Genomic DNA, 13,171 nt, shown 5'->3' with positions numbered 1-13,171 from the left:
TTGTTAAGCATGATTTTCTTTTCGGAAGTCCATGCTGACTTTGATTACCCGCTTTCCAAATGCTGTGCTATGGACTCCAGCAACTTCCCCACTACCGACGTTAGACTCACTGGTCTATAGTTCCCTGTTCTCTCTCTAACTCCCTTTTTGAATAGCAGGGTTACATTCGCTAGCCTCCAATCTGTAGGAACCATTCCAGAGTCCAAAGAATTTTGGGAATGACCACCAATCTATCTATTTCGAGGGCCACTCTGGGATGGAGATTATTATCCACCTTCAATCCCATTAATTTCCCCAAAACCATTTCTTTACTAATACTAATTTCTTTCAGTTCCTCACTGAAACTTGTGTTTCACTATGGACAGAGTAATGCTAAAGATTACCCTCGGATTTGGGGGATGTAAAATGTCACAGTTAACAGGCAAAATACAATGGAAATTTGTTTGCATTCCCTAACCCACAGTTCAGTTTACTTCGTCAGTAAATCAATGACATCGAAGCAGTTGTGCCTTTAACATTTTATTAACAAGTTTGCTGATACATAAACCTCTGGAAGGTGTTGATTCCATGACCAGTGCTCACTGATCCTTCAGCTCCCGCAGACGGCGAATTGCAGACTTCACGGTGACGGCCGAGGTGGTGCTGCCAAAGAAAGGAGGGGAAAAAAAATCAGAGTTTGTCAAAGCAAAACCCCGGGTTACACCACCCCCACCCACCAAAATCAGCAATAAGCCTGAATCTGGTCACAAACAGGAACAGCTTGCATTTGTACAGCACCTTTCAGAACCCGGGATGTTAAACAAGATTTCACAAACCCCCAATGAGATAAATGGTCGGGTTATCGGAAACAGAAGTAAAATACTGCAGCTACCGGAAATGAGAAATAAATTCACCAGAAATACTCAGATTCATAGAATTTACAGTGCAGAAGGAGGCCATTCGGCCCATCGAGTCTGCACCGGCTCTTGGAAAGAGCACCCCACCCAAGGTCAACACCTCCACCCTATCCCCATAACCCAGTGACCCCACCCAACACTATGGGCAATTTATCAGGGCCAATCCACCTAACCTGCGGAGTCTGCACATCCTCCCTGTGTGTGCGTGGGTTTCCTCCCACAGTCCAAAGATGTGCAGACTCCGCACGGACAGTGCCCCAAGCCGGACCCGAACCTGGGACCCTGGAGCTGTGAAGCAATTGTGCTAACCACTGTGCTGCCGTGCTACTCGGCACGTCTGGGAGCATCGGTGGGGCAGAAACTACATTCAGCATCAACTGGTGATGAAACGTAATCGAACTGAACGCTCAACTGTTTCAGAACAGCACTGACCCCCCCCCGGGACAGGGTGCGGCGCCCCTCAGAGCTGACCCCCCCCTCGGGACAGGGTGCAACACAACTGACAGAGCAACACCCCTCAGGGCCAGCGCTCCACCCATCAGCCTTTTCTGTGACACTGTCTTCAGGGATTCCCCACCTCCCCAAAGGGAACTAAACATAAGAACTAGGAGCAGGAGTCGGCCATCTGGCCCCTCGAGCCTGCTCCACCATTCAATGAGATCATGGCTGATCTTTTGTGGACTCAGCTCCACTTTCCAGCCCGAACACCATAACCCTTAATCCTTTTATTCTTCAAAAAACTATCTTTATCTTAAAACATTTAATGAAGGAGCCTCTACTGCTTCACTGGGCAAGGAATTCCATAGATTCACAACCCTTTGGGTGAAGAAGTTCCTCCTCAACTCAGTCCTAAATCTACAGAACTATGCCCCCTAGTTCTGCTTTCACCCACCAGTGGAAACAACCCGCCCGCATCTATCCTATCTATTCCCTTCGTAAGTTTATACGTTTCTATAAGATCCCCCCCGCATCCTTCTAAATTCCAACGAGTACAGTCCCAGTCTAAACCTCTCCTCGTAATCCAACCCCTTCAGCTCTGGGATTAACCTAGTGAATCTCCTCTGCACACCCTTCAGTGCCAGTACGTCCTTTTTCAAGTAAGGAGACCAAAACTGAACACAATAATCCAGGGGTGGCCTCACTAACACCTTATACAATTGCAGCATAACTCCCTAGTCTTAAACTCCATCCTTCTAGCAATGAAAGACAAAATTCCATTTGCCTTCTTAATCACCTGTTGCACCTGTAAACCAACTTTCTGCGACTCATGCACTAGCACACCCAGGTCTCTCTGCACAGCAGCATGTTTGAATATTTTATCATTTAAATAAATACCCTTTTGCTGTTATTCCTACCAAAATGGATAACCTCACATTTGTCAACATTGTATTCCATCTGCCAGACCCTAGCCCATTCACTGAACCTATCCAAATCCCTCTGCAGACTTCCAGTATCCTCTGCACTTTTTGCTTTACCACTCATCTTAGTGTCGTCTGCAAACTTGGACACATTGCCCTTGGTCCCCAACTCCAAATCATCTATGTAAATTGTGAACAGTTGTAGGCCCAACACTGATCCCTGAAGGACACCACTAGCTACTGATTGCCAACCAGAGAAACACCCATTAATCCCCACTCTTTGCTTTCTATTAATTAACCAATCCTCTATCCATGCCACTACTTCACTCTTAATGCCATGCATCTTTATCTTATGCAGCAACCTTTTGTGTGGCACCTTGTCAAAAGCTTTCTGGAAATCCAGATATACCACATCCATTGGCTCCCCGTTATCTACCGCACTGGTAATGCCCTCAAAAAATTCCACTAAATTAGTTTGGCACGACCTGCCCTTTATGAACCCATGCTGCGTCTGTCTGTCCAATGGGACAATTTCCATCCAGATGCTTCTCTATTTCTTCCTTGATGATAGATTCCAGCATCTTCCCTACTACCGAAGTTAGGCTAACTGCCTACCTCCTTTTTTAAACAGTGGTGTCATGTTTGCTAATTTCCAATTGGCTGGGACCATCCAGAGTCTAGTGAATTTTGGTAAATTATCACTAGTGCATTTGCAATTTCCCTAGCCATCTCTTTTAGCACTCTGGCATGCATTCTATCAGGGCCAAGAGACTGCTCTACCTTTAGCCCCATTAGCTTGCCCATCACTACCGCCTCAGTGATAACAATCATCTCAAGGTCCTCACCTGTCATAGGTTAATTTCCATCAGTCACTGGCATGTTATTTGTGTCTTCCACTGTGAAGACCGACCCAATAAACCTGTTCCGTTCCTCAGCCATTTCCTCATCTCCCATTATTAAATCTCCCTTCTCACCCTCTAACGGACCAATATTTACCGTAGCCACTCTTTTTTTGTTTTATATATTTGTAGGAACTTTTACTGTCTGTTTTTATATTCTGAGCAAGATTACTCAATCTATCTTACTCTTCTTTATAGCTTCTTTAGTAGCTTTCTGTTCATAGAAGCATGGAAACAGGCCCTTCGGCCCAACCAGTCCATGCCACCCAGTTTTTACCATTAAGCTAGTCCCAGTTGCCCGCACTTGGCCCATAACCCTCTATACCCATCTTACCCATGTAACTATCTAAATGCTTTTTAAAAGACACAATTGTACCCGCCTCTACTACTACCTCTGGCAGCACATTCCAGACACTCACTACCCTCTGAGTGAAGAAATTGCCCCTCTGGGCCCTTCTGAATCTCTCCCCTCTCACCTTAAACCTATGCCCTCTAGTTTTAGACTCCCCTACCTTTGGGAAAAGATGTTGACTATCTACCTTATCTATGCCCCTCATTATTTTATAGACCTCTATAAGATCACCCCTAAGCCTCCTACGCTCCAGGGAAAAAAGTCCCAGTCTATCCAGCTTCTCCTTATAACTCAAACCATCAAGTCCCGGTAACATCCTAGTAAATCTTTTCTGCACTCTTTCTAGTTTAATAATATCCTTTCTATAATAGGGTGACCAGAACTGCACACAGTATTCCAAGTGTGGCCGTACCAATGTCTTGTACAACTTCAACAAGACGTCCCAACTCCTGTATTCAATGTTCTGACCAATGAAACCAAGCATGCCGAATGCCTTCTTCACCACCCTGTCCACCTGCGACTCCACCTTCAAGGAGCTATGAACCTGTACTCCTAGATCTCTTTGTTCTATAACTCTCCCCAACACCATACCATTAACTGAGTAGGTCCTGGCCTGATTCGATCTGCCAAAATGCATCACCTCACATTTATCTAAATTAAACTCCATCTGCCATTCGTCGGCCCACTGGTCTAATTGATCAAGATCCCGTTGCAATCCTAGATAACCTTCTTCACTATCCACTGTGCCACCAATCTTGGTGTCATCTGCAAACTTACTAACCATGCCTCCTAAATTCTCATCCAAATCATTAATATAAATCACAAATAACAGTGGACCCAACACCGATCCCTGAGGCACACCACTGGTCACAGGCCTCCAGTTTGAAAAACAACCCTCTACAACCAACAAAGAACAAAGAAATGTACAGCACAGGAACAGGCCCTTCGGCCCTCCAAGCCCGTGCCGACCATGCTGCCCGACTAAACTACAATCTTCTACACTTCCTGGGTCCGTATCCCTCTATTCCCATCCTATTCATGTATTTGTCAAGATGCCCCTTAAATGTCACTATCGTCCCTGCTTCCACCACCTCCTCCGGTAGCGAGTTCCAGGCACCCACTACCCTCTGCGTAAAAAACTTGCCTCGTACATCTACTTTAAACCTTGCCCCTCGCACCTTAAACCTATGCCCCCTAGTAATTGACCCCTCTACCCTGGGGAAAAGCCTCTGACTATCCACTCTGTCTATGCCCCTCATAATTTTGTATACCTCTATCAGGTCTCCCCTCAACCTCCTTCGTTCCAGTGAGAACAAACCGAGTTTATTCAACCACTCCTCATAGCTAATGCCCTCCATACCAGGCAACATTCTGGTAAATCTCTTCTGCACCCTCTCTAAAGCCTCCACATCCTTCTGGTAGTGTGGCGACCAGAATTGAACACTATACTCCAAGTGTGGCCTAACTAAGGTTCTATACAGCTGCAACATGACTTGCCAATTCTTATACTCAATGCCCCGGCCAATGAAGGCAAGCATGCCGTATGCCTTCTTGACTCCCTTCTCCACCTGTGTTGCCCCTTTCAGTGACCTGTGGACCTGTACTCCTAGATCTCTTTGACTTTCAATACTCTTGAGGGTTCTACCATTCACTGTATATTCCCTACCTGCATTAGACCTTCCAAAATGCATTACCTCACATTTGTCGGGATTAAACTCCATCTACCATCTCTCCGCCCAAGTCTCCAGACAATCTAAATCCTGCTGTATCCTCTGACAGTCCTCATCGCTATCCGCAATTCCACCAACCTTTGTGTCGTCTGCAAACTTACTAATCAGACCAGTTACATTTTCCTCCAAATCATTTATATATACTACAAAGAGCAAAGGCCCCAGCACTGATCCCTGTGGAACACCACTGGTCACAGCCCTCCACCCTCTGTCTTCTGTCGTCCAGCCAATTTTGAATCCAATTGGCAACCTCACCCTGGCTCCCGTGAGCTTTAACCTTCTGCAACAACCTACCATGCGGTACCTTGTCAAAGGCTTTGCTAAAGTCCATGTAGACAATGTCTACTGCACGGCCCTCATCTACCTTCTTGGTCACCCCCTCAAAAAACTCAATCAAATTTGTGAGACATGATTTTCCACGCACAAAGCCATGCTGACTGCCCCGAATCAGCCCTTGCCTCTCTAAACCTAAAGATTTCCCAGTCCTCTAGTCTCCCTCTAATTTTGCCACTCTGTATGCTTTTTCCTACAATTTGATAATCTCCCTTATTTCCTTCGATATCCACGGTCGATTTTCCCCTTTCTACTGTCCTTCCTTTTTGTTGGTATAAACCTTTGCTGAGCACTGTGAAAAATCGCTTGGAAGGTTCTCCACTGTTTCACCATAAAGTCTTTGCTCCCAGTCTACCTTAGCTAGCTCTTCTCTTATCCCATTGTAATCTCCTTTGTTTAAGCACAAAAGACTAGTGTTTGATTTTACCTTCTCACCCTCCATCTGTATTTTAAATTCCACCATATTGTGATCGCTCCTTCCAAGAGGATCCCGAACTATGAGATCATTAATCAATCCTGCCTCATTACACAGGACCAGATCTAGGACCGCTTGTTCCCTTGTAGGTTCCATTACATACTGTTCCAGGAAATTATCCCGGGCACATTCTATAAACTCCTCCTCAAGGCTGCCTTGACCGACCTGGTTAAACCAACCGACATGTAGATTAAAATCCCCCATAACTTCTGTACCATTTCTACATGCATCAGTTATTTCTTTGTTTATTGCCTGCCCCACTATAATGTTACTATTTGGTGGCCTATAGACTACTCCTATCAGTGACTTTTTCGCCTTACTATTCCTGATTTCCACCCAAATGGATTCAACCTTATCCTCCATAGCACCGATGTCATCCCTTACTGTTGCCCGGATGTCATCCTTAAATAACAGAGCTACACCACCTCCCTTACCATCCACTCTGTCCTTCCGAATAGTTTGATACCTTTGGATATTTAACTCCCAGTCGTGACCATCCTTTAACCATGTTTCAGTAATGGCCACTAAATCATAGTAATTAACAATGATTTGCACCATCAACTCGAATACTACGGGCATTCAGGTAAAGTACACTTATGTTGGCTTTTATACCTTTGTTTTGAATCTTAACACCTCGATCAGTAACCTCTCCCAAGTTATTTTTTCCTCTTAACGTTTCTCCTAATTTTCCTTGTAGATGAGAGCATCAGCGACAGCCAGCACCACAAATAAGACTGTTCCAAATCGGTGCCACATTCACAAGTCAATAAATAAAATCCAGAAATCGCTCTGGATACACAACTGTCCACTCTTCCCCTTCATTCAAACCTCCCTCTCCAGATTCAGCTTATTGCACGATGGCACATAGAACTAACAGTGCAGGAGGCCGCCATTCGGCCCATCGAGTCGGCACCGACCCTCTGAATGAGCACTCTACCGAGGCCACTCCCCGACCTATCTACATAGCTCCACCTAATCTTTGGACACCAACAACAGTTTAACATGGCTAGTCAACCTAACCTGCACATCTTTGGACTGTGGGAGGAAACCGGAGCACCCGGAGGAAACTCACGCAGTCATGGGGAGAACATGCAGATTCCGCAGTCATCCGAGGCTGGAATTGAACCCGGGTCTCTGGCACTGTGAGACAGCAGTGTTAACCCGGGTCCCTGGCACTGAGACAGCAGTGCTAACCCGGGTCCCTGGCACTGTGAGACAGCAGTGTTAACCCGGGTCCCTGGCACTGAGACAGCAGTGCTAACCCGGGTCCCTGGCACTGTGAGACAGCAGTGTTAACCCGGGTCCCTGGCACTGAGACAGCAGTGTTAACCACTGTGCTACCGTGCCGCCCAAAAGACACAGGAGCAGAATTAAGCCACTCGGCCCATCGAGTCTGCTCCGCCATTCAATCATGGCTGATATTTTCTCATCCCCATTCTCCTGCCTTCTCCCATAACCCCTGATCCCCTTATTGATCAAGAACCTGTCTATCTCTGTCCTAAAGGCACTCAGTGATTTGGCCTCCACAGCCTTCTGCGGCAAAGAGTTCCACAGATTCACCACCCTCTGGCTGAAGAAATTCCTCCTCATCTGTTTCAAAAGATCGTCCCTTTAGTCTGAGATGGTGCCCTCTGCTTCTAGTTTTTCCCACAAGTTGAAACATCCTCTCCACGTCCACTCTACCCAGGTCTCGCAGTATCCTGTAAGTTTCAATAAGATCCCCCCTCATCCTTCTAATATCCAAGAAGTACAAACCCATAGTCCTCAACTGTTCCTCATATGACAAGTCCTTCATAGATACATAGAAGATAGGAGCAGGAGGACGCCTTTTGGCCCTTCGAGCCTGCTCCGCCATTCATCACCATCATGGCTGATCATCCAACTCAATAGCCTAATCCTGCTTTCTCCCCATAGCCTTTGATCCCATTCTCCCCAAGTGCTATATCCAGCCGCCTCTTGAATATTAATTCCAGGGATCATTCTTGTGAACCTCCTCTTTCCAAGGCCAGCACATCCTTCCTTAGATACGGGGGCCGAAACTGCTCACAATTCTCCAAATGGGGTCTGACCAGAGCCTTATACAGCCTCAGAAGTTCATCCCTGATGTATTCTAGCCCTCTCGACATGAATGCTAACATTGCATTTGCCTTCCTAACTGCCGACTGAACCTGCACGTTAACCTTAAGAGAATCGGGAACAAGGACTCCCAAGTCCCTTTGTGCTTCTGATTTCCGAAGCATGTCCCCATTTAGAAAATAGTCTATGCCTAAATTCTTCCTTCCAAAGTGCATAACCTCACACTTTTCCACATTGTATTTCATTTGCCACTTCATTGCCCGCTCTCCTAGCTTGTCCAAGTCCTTCCGCAGCCCCCTTGCTTCCTCAATACTACCTGTCCCTCTACAGATCTTTGTATCATCTGCAAACTTAGCAACAGTGCCTTCAGTACCTTCCTCCAGATCATTAATGTATATTGTGAAAAGTTGTGATCCCAGCACAGACCCCTGAGGCACACCACTAGTCACCGGCTGCCATCCTGAAAAAGACCCCTTTATCCCCACTCTCTGCCTTCTGCCAGTCAGCCAATCCTCTATCCATGCCAGGATCTTACCCTGAACACCATGGGCGTTTAACTTATTTAACAGTCTCCTATGCGGCGCCTTGTCAAAGGGCTTCTGGAAATCCTTTGTTCTCCTTTGTCAACCTTCCTTGCTACCTCCTCAAAGAACTCTAACAGATTTGTCAGACACGACCTCCCCTTGACGAAGCCGTGCTGACTCAGTCCTATTTTATGCACTTCCAAGTGCTTCGCGATCTCATCTTTAATAACAGACTCTAAAATCTTACCAATGACGGTAGTCAGGCTAACCAGCCTATAATTTCCCATCTACTGCCTCCCTCCCTTCTTACACAGGGGTGTTACATTAGCCACTTTCCAGTCCTCTGGGACCCTTCCTGCCCCCAGTGATTCCTGAAAGATCATCACCTAAGCCTCCACAATTTCCTCAGCTATCTCCTTTAGGACCCTGGGGTGTAGTCCATCCGATCCAGGTGACTTATCCACCTTCAGACCTTTCAGTTTCCCCAGAACCTTCTCCTTCGTGATGGTCACTTCACTCACCTCTGCCCCCTGGTTCTCCTGGAGCTCTGGCATCCCAGTGGTGTCTTCCACCATGAAGACTGATCAAAGAACAAAGAACAAAGAAATGTACAGCACAGGAACAGGCCCTTCGGCCCTCCAAGCCCGTGCCGACCATACTGCCCGACTAAACTACAATCTTCTACACTTCCTGGGTCCGTATCCTTCTATTCCCATCCTATTCATATATTTGTCAAGATGCCCCTTAAATGTCCCTATCGTCCCTGCCTCCACTACCTCCTCCGGTAGTGAGTTCCAGGCACCCACTACCCTCTGCGTAAAAAACTTGCCTCGTACATCTACTCTAAACTTTGCCCCTCTCACCTTAAACCTATGCCCCCTAGTAATTGACCCCTCTACCCTGGGGAAAAGCCTCTGACTATCCACTCTGTCTATGCCCCTCATAATTTTGTATACCTCTATCAGGTCGCCCCTCAACCTCCTTCGTTCCAGTGAGAACAAACCGAGTTTATTCAATCGCTCCTCATAGCTTATGCCCTCCATACCAGGCAACATTCTGGTAAATCTCTTCTGCACCCTCTCTAAAGCCTCCACATCCTTCTGGTAGTGTGGCGACCAGAATTGAACACTATACTCCAAGTGTGGCCTAACTAAGGTTCTATACAGCTGCAACATGACTTGCCAATTCTTATACTCAATGCCCCGGCCAATGAAGGCAAGCATGCCGTATGCCTTCTTGACTACCTTCTCCACCTGTGTAGCCCCTTTCAGTGATCTGTGGACCTGTACTCCTAGATCTCTTTGACTTTCAATACTCTTGAGGGTTCTACCATTCACTGTATATTCCCTACCTGCATTAGCCCTTCCAAAATGCATTACCTCACATTTGTCCAGGTTAAACTCCATCTGCCATCTCTCCGCCCAAGTCTCCAGACAATCTAAATCCTGCTGTATCCTCAGACAGTCCTCATCGCTATCCGCAATTCCACCAACCTTTGTGTCGTCTGCAAACTTACTAATCAGACCAGTTACATTTTCCTCCAAATCATTTATATATACTACAAAGAGCAAAGGTCCCAGCACTGATCCCTGTGGAACACCACTGGTCACAGCCCTCCAATTAGAAAAGCATCCCTCCATTGCTACCCTCTGCCTTCTATGGCCTAGCCAGTTCTGTATCCACCTTGCCAGTTCACCCCTGATCCCGTGTGACTTCACCTTTTGGCGTGTGACTTCACCTTTTGGTGATGCAAGTAACTATTCAGTTCCTCTGCCATTTCTTTGTTTCCTATTAGTTCGCCAGTGGTCCAATGTCTATTTTTGCCTCCTCTTTTATATTGAAAAAAATCTCTTCCCATCTTCCTTTATATTACCAGCCAGCTTGCACACATACTTCATCTTCTCCCCCCTTATTGCTTTCTTAGTTGTCCTCTGCTAGCTTTTAAAGTCTTCCCAATTCTCTAGTTTCCCACTAATCCTCGCCAGTTTGCATGCTTTTTCTTTAGCCCTTATGCTGCCCTTGACTTCCCTCGTCAGCCATGGATGCCTTGTCCTCCCCTTAGCATGTTTCCTCCTCCTTGGGATGAATTTCTGTTGTGCCTCCCTAATAACCCCAAAAATCCCCTGCCATTGCTGTTCCACTGTCTTCCCTGCTAGGCTCCTTTTCCAATCAACTCTGGCCAGCTCCTCCCTCGTGTCTTTGTAGTTACCCTTATTTAATTGTAATACCGTTACATCTGATTGCAGCTTCTCCCTCTCAAACCGCAGGGTAAATTCTAAATTATGGTCTCTGCTCCCTAAGGGTTCCTTCACCGTATCCATTGAAAACGTCCCCTACCTTCACCGAGCCCATCCCAAACTGCCCAACCAGTCATCACTGTCCATCCCCCCCACCCCCCAGAGACACTCACTTGTAGGCCCAGGCTCCTCCAGCCACTGTTTTCATGCAAGATCCACAATGCCAGATCCCGACTGCTCTGCGCTTCATCTTTGTCTGTGAAAGAAAAACTGGTGTCACTCATAGCAGGAGAATCACTGTCAGCATCATAAACCATCCACTGTGCAAGCAGCACCGGGCACAGCACTGGTTAAGAGAGGCCGGTTACTGTATAACACCGGGTACAGTACTGGTTAATAGAGGCCGGTTACTGTATAACACCGGGTACAGTACTGGTTAATAGAGGCCGGTTACTGTATAACACCAGGGTACAGCACTGGTTAATAGAGGCCGGTTACTGTATAACACCGGGTACAGTACTGGTTAATAGAGGCAGGTTACTGTATAACACCGGGTACAGTACTGGTTAATAGAGGTCGGTCACTGTATAACACCGGGGTACAGTACTGGTTAATAGAGGTCGGTTACTGTACAAACACCGGGTACAGTACTGGTTAATAGAGGCCGGTCACTGTATAACACCGGGTACAGCACTGGTTAATAGAGGCCGGTTACTGTATAACACCAGATACAGTACTGGTTAATAGAGGCCGGTCACTGTATAACATCGGTACAGTACTGGTTAATAGAGGCCGGTCACTGTATAACACCGGGTACAGTACTGGTTAATAGAGGCCGGTCACTGTAGAACACCAGGTACAGTACTGGTTAATAGAGGCCGGTCACTGTATAACACCAGGTACAGTACTGGTTAATAGAGGCCGGTTACTGTATAACACCAGATACAGTACTGGTTAATAGAGGCCGGTCACTGTATAACATCGGTACAGTACTGGTTAATAGAGACCGGTCACTGTATAACACCGGGTACAGTACTGGTTAATAGAGGCCGGTCACTGTATAACACCGGGTACAGTACTGGTTAATAGAGGCCGGTCACTGTATAACACCGGGTACAGTACTGGTTAATACAACAAACAAACAAAGAACAAAGAAATGTACAGCACAGGAACAGGCCCTTCGGCCCTCCAAGCCCGTGCCGACCATACTGCCCGACTAAACTACAATCTTCTACACTTCCTGGGTCCGTATCCTTCTATTCCCATCCTATTCATATATTTGTCAAGATGCCCCTTAAATGTCCCTATCGTCCCTGCTTCCACTACCTCCTCCGGTAGTGAGTTCCAGGCACCCACTACCCTCTGCGTAAAAAACTTGCCTCGTACATCTACTCTAAACCTTGCCCCTCTCACCTTAAACCTATGCCCCCTAGTAATTGATCCCTCTACCCTGGGGAAAAGCCTCTGACTATCCACTCTGTCTATGCCCCTCATAATTTTGTATACCTCTATCAGGTCTCCCCTCAACCTCCTTCGTTCCAGTGAGAACAAACCGAGTTTATTCAACCGCTCCTCATAGCTAATGCCCTCCATACCAGGCAACATTCTGGTAAATCTCTTCTGCACCCTCTCTAAAGCCTCCACATCCTTCTGGTAGTGTGGCGACCAGAATTGAACACTAGACTCCAAGTGTGGCCTAACTAAGGTTCTATACAGCTGCAACATGACTTGCCAATTCTTATACTCAAATAGAGGCCGGTTACTGTATAGTACTGGTTAATAGAGGCCGGTCACTGTATAACACCGGGGTACAGTACTGGTTAATAGAGGTCGGTCACTGTATAACACCGGGGTACAGTACTGGTTAATAGAGGCCGGTCACTGTATAACACCGGGTACAGCACTGGTTAATAGAGGCCGGTCACTGTATAACACCGGGTACAGCACTGGTTAATAGAGGCCGGTCACTGTATAACACCGGGTACAGCACTGGTTAATAGAGGCCGGTTACTGTATAACACCGGGTACAGCACTGGTTAATAGAGGCCGGTCACTGTATAACACCAGGTACAGTACTGGTTAAGAGAGGCCGGTCACTGGTACAGTACTGATGGGGACGCCGAGCTGGGGGTCTGTGTGACTTGGTCTCTGTTGGAGTCTCTCTGCTCTGTCAGAAACACAGCCTGCACCACCATTCAATGTGATCATGGCTCAGGCAGCAGGGCGGTGCAGTGGTTAGCACTGCTCCCTCACAGTGCTGAGGATCCGGGTTCGATCCCGGCCCTGGGCCA

At 46.9% G+C, this 13,171-nt stretch overlaps 1 long non-coding RNA gene across 1 annotated transcript; it reads right to left on the bottom strand.

Moving 5' to 3' along the window:
* Window positions 1–501: 501 nt before the first annotated feature.
* Window positions 502–11,195, bottom strand: LOC140385836 (uncharacterized). Its single transcript, XR_011933484.1, has 2 exons — window positions 11,054–11,195; window positions 502–642 (listed from the first exon to the last, which is right to left on the bottom strand). It is a non-coding gene; the product is annotated as an uncharacterized lncRNA (long non-coding RNA).
* Window positions 11,196–13,171: the final 1,976 nt, after the last annotated feature.

This window comes from Scyliorhinus torazame, chromosome 2, assembly GCF_047496885.1.
Source record: "Scyliorhinus torazame isolate Kashiwa2021f chromosome 2, sScyTor2.1, whole genome shotgun sequence".
In the NCBI taxonomy this organism is placed as follows: Eukaryota; Metazoa; Chordata; class Chondrichthyes; order Carcharhiniformes; family Scyliorhinidae; genus Scyliorhinus; species Scyliorhinus torazame.
This window is presented reverse-complemented; position numbering and strand designations above follow the sequence as displayed.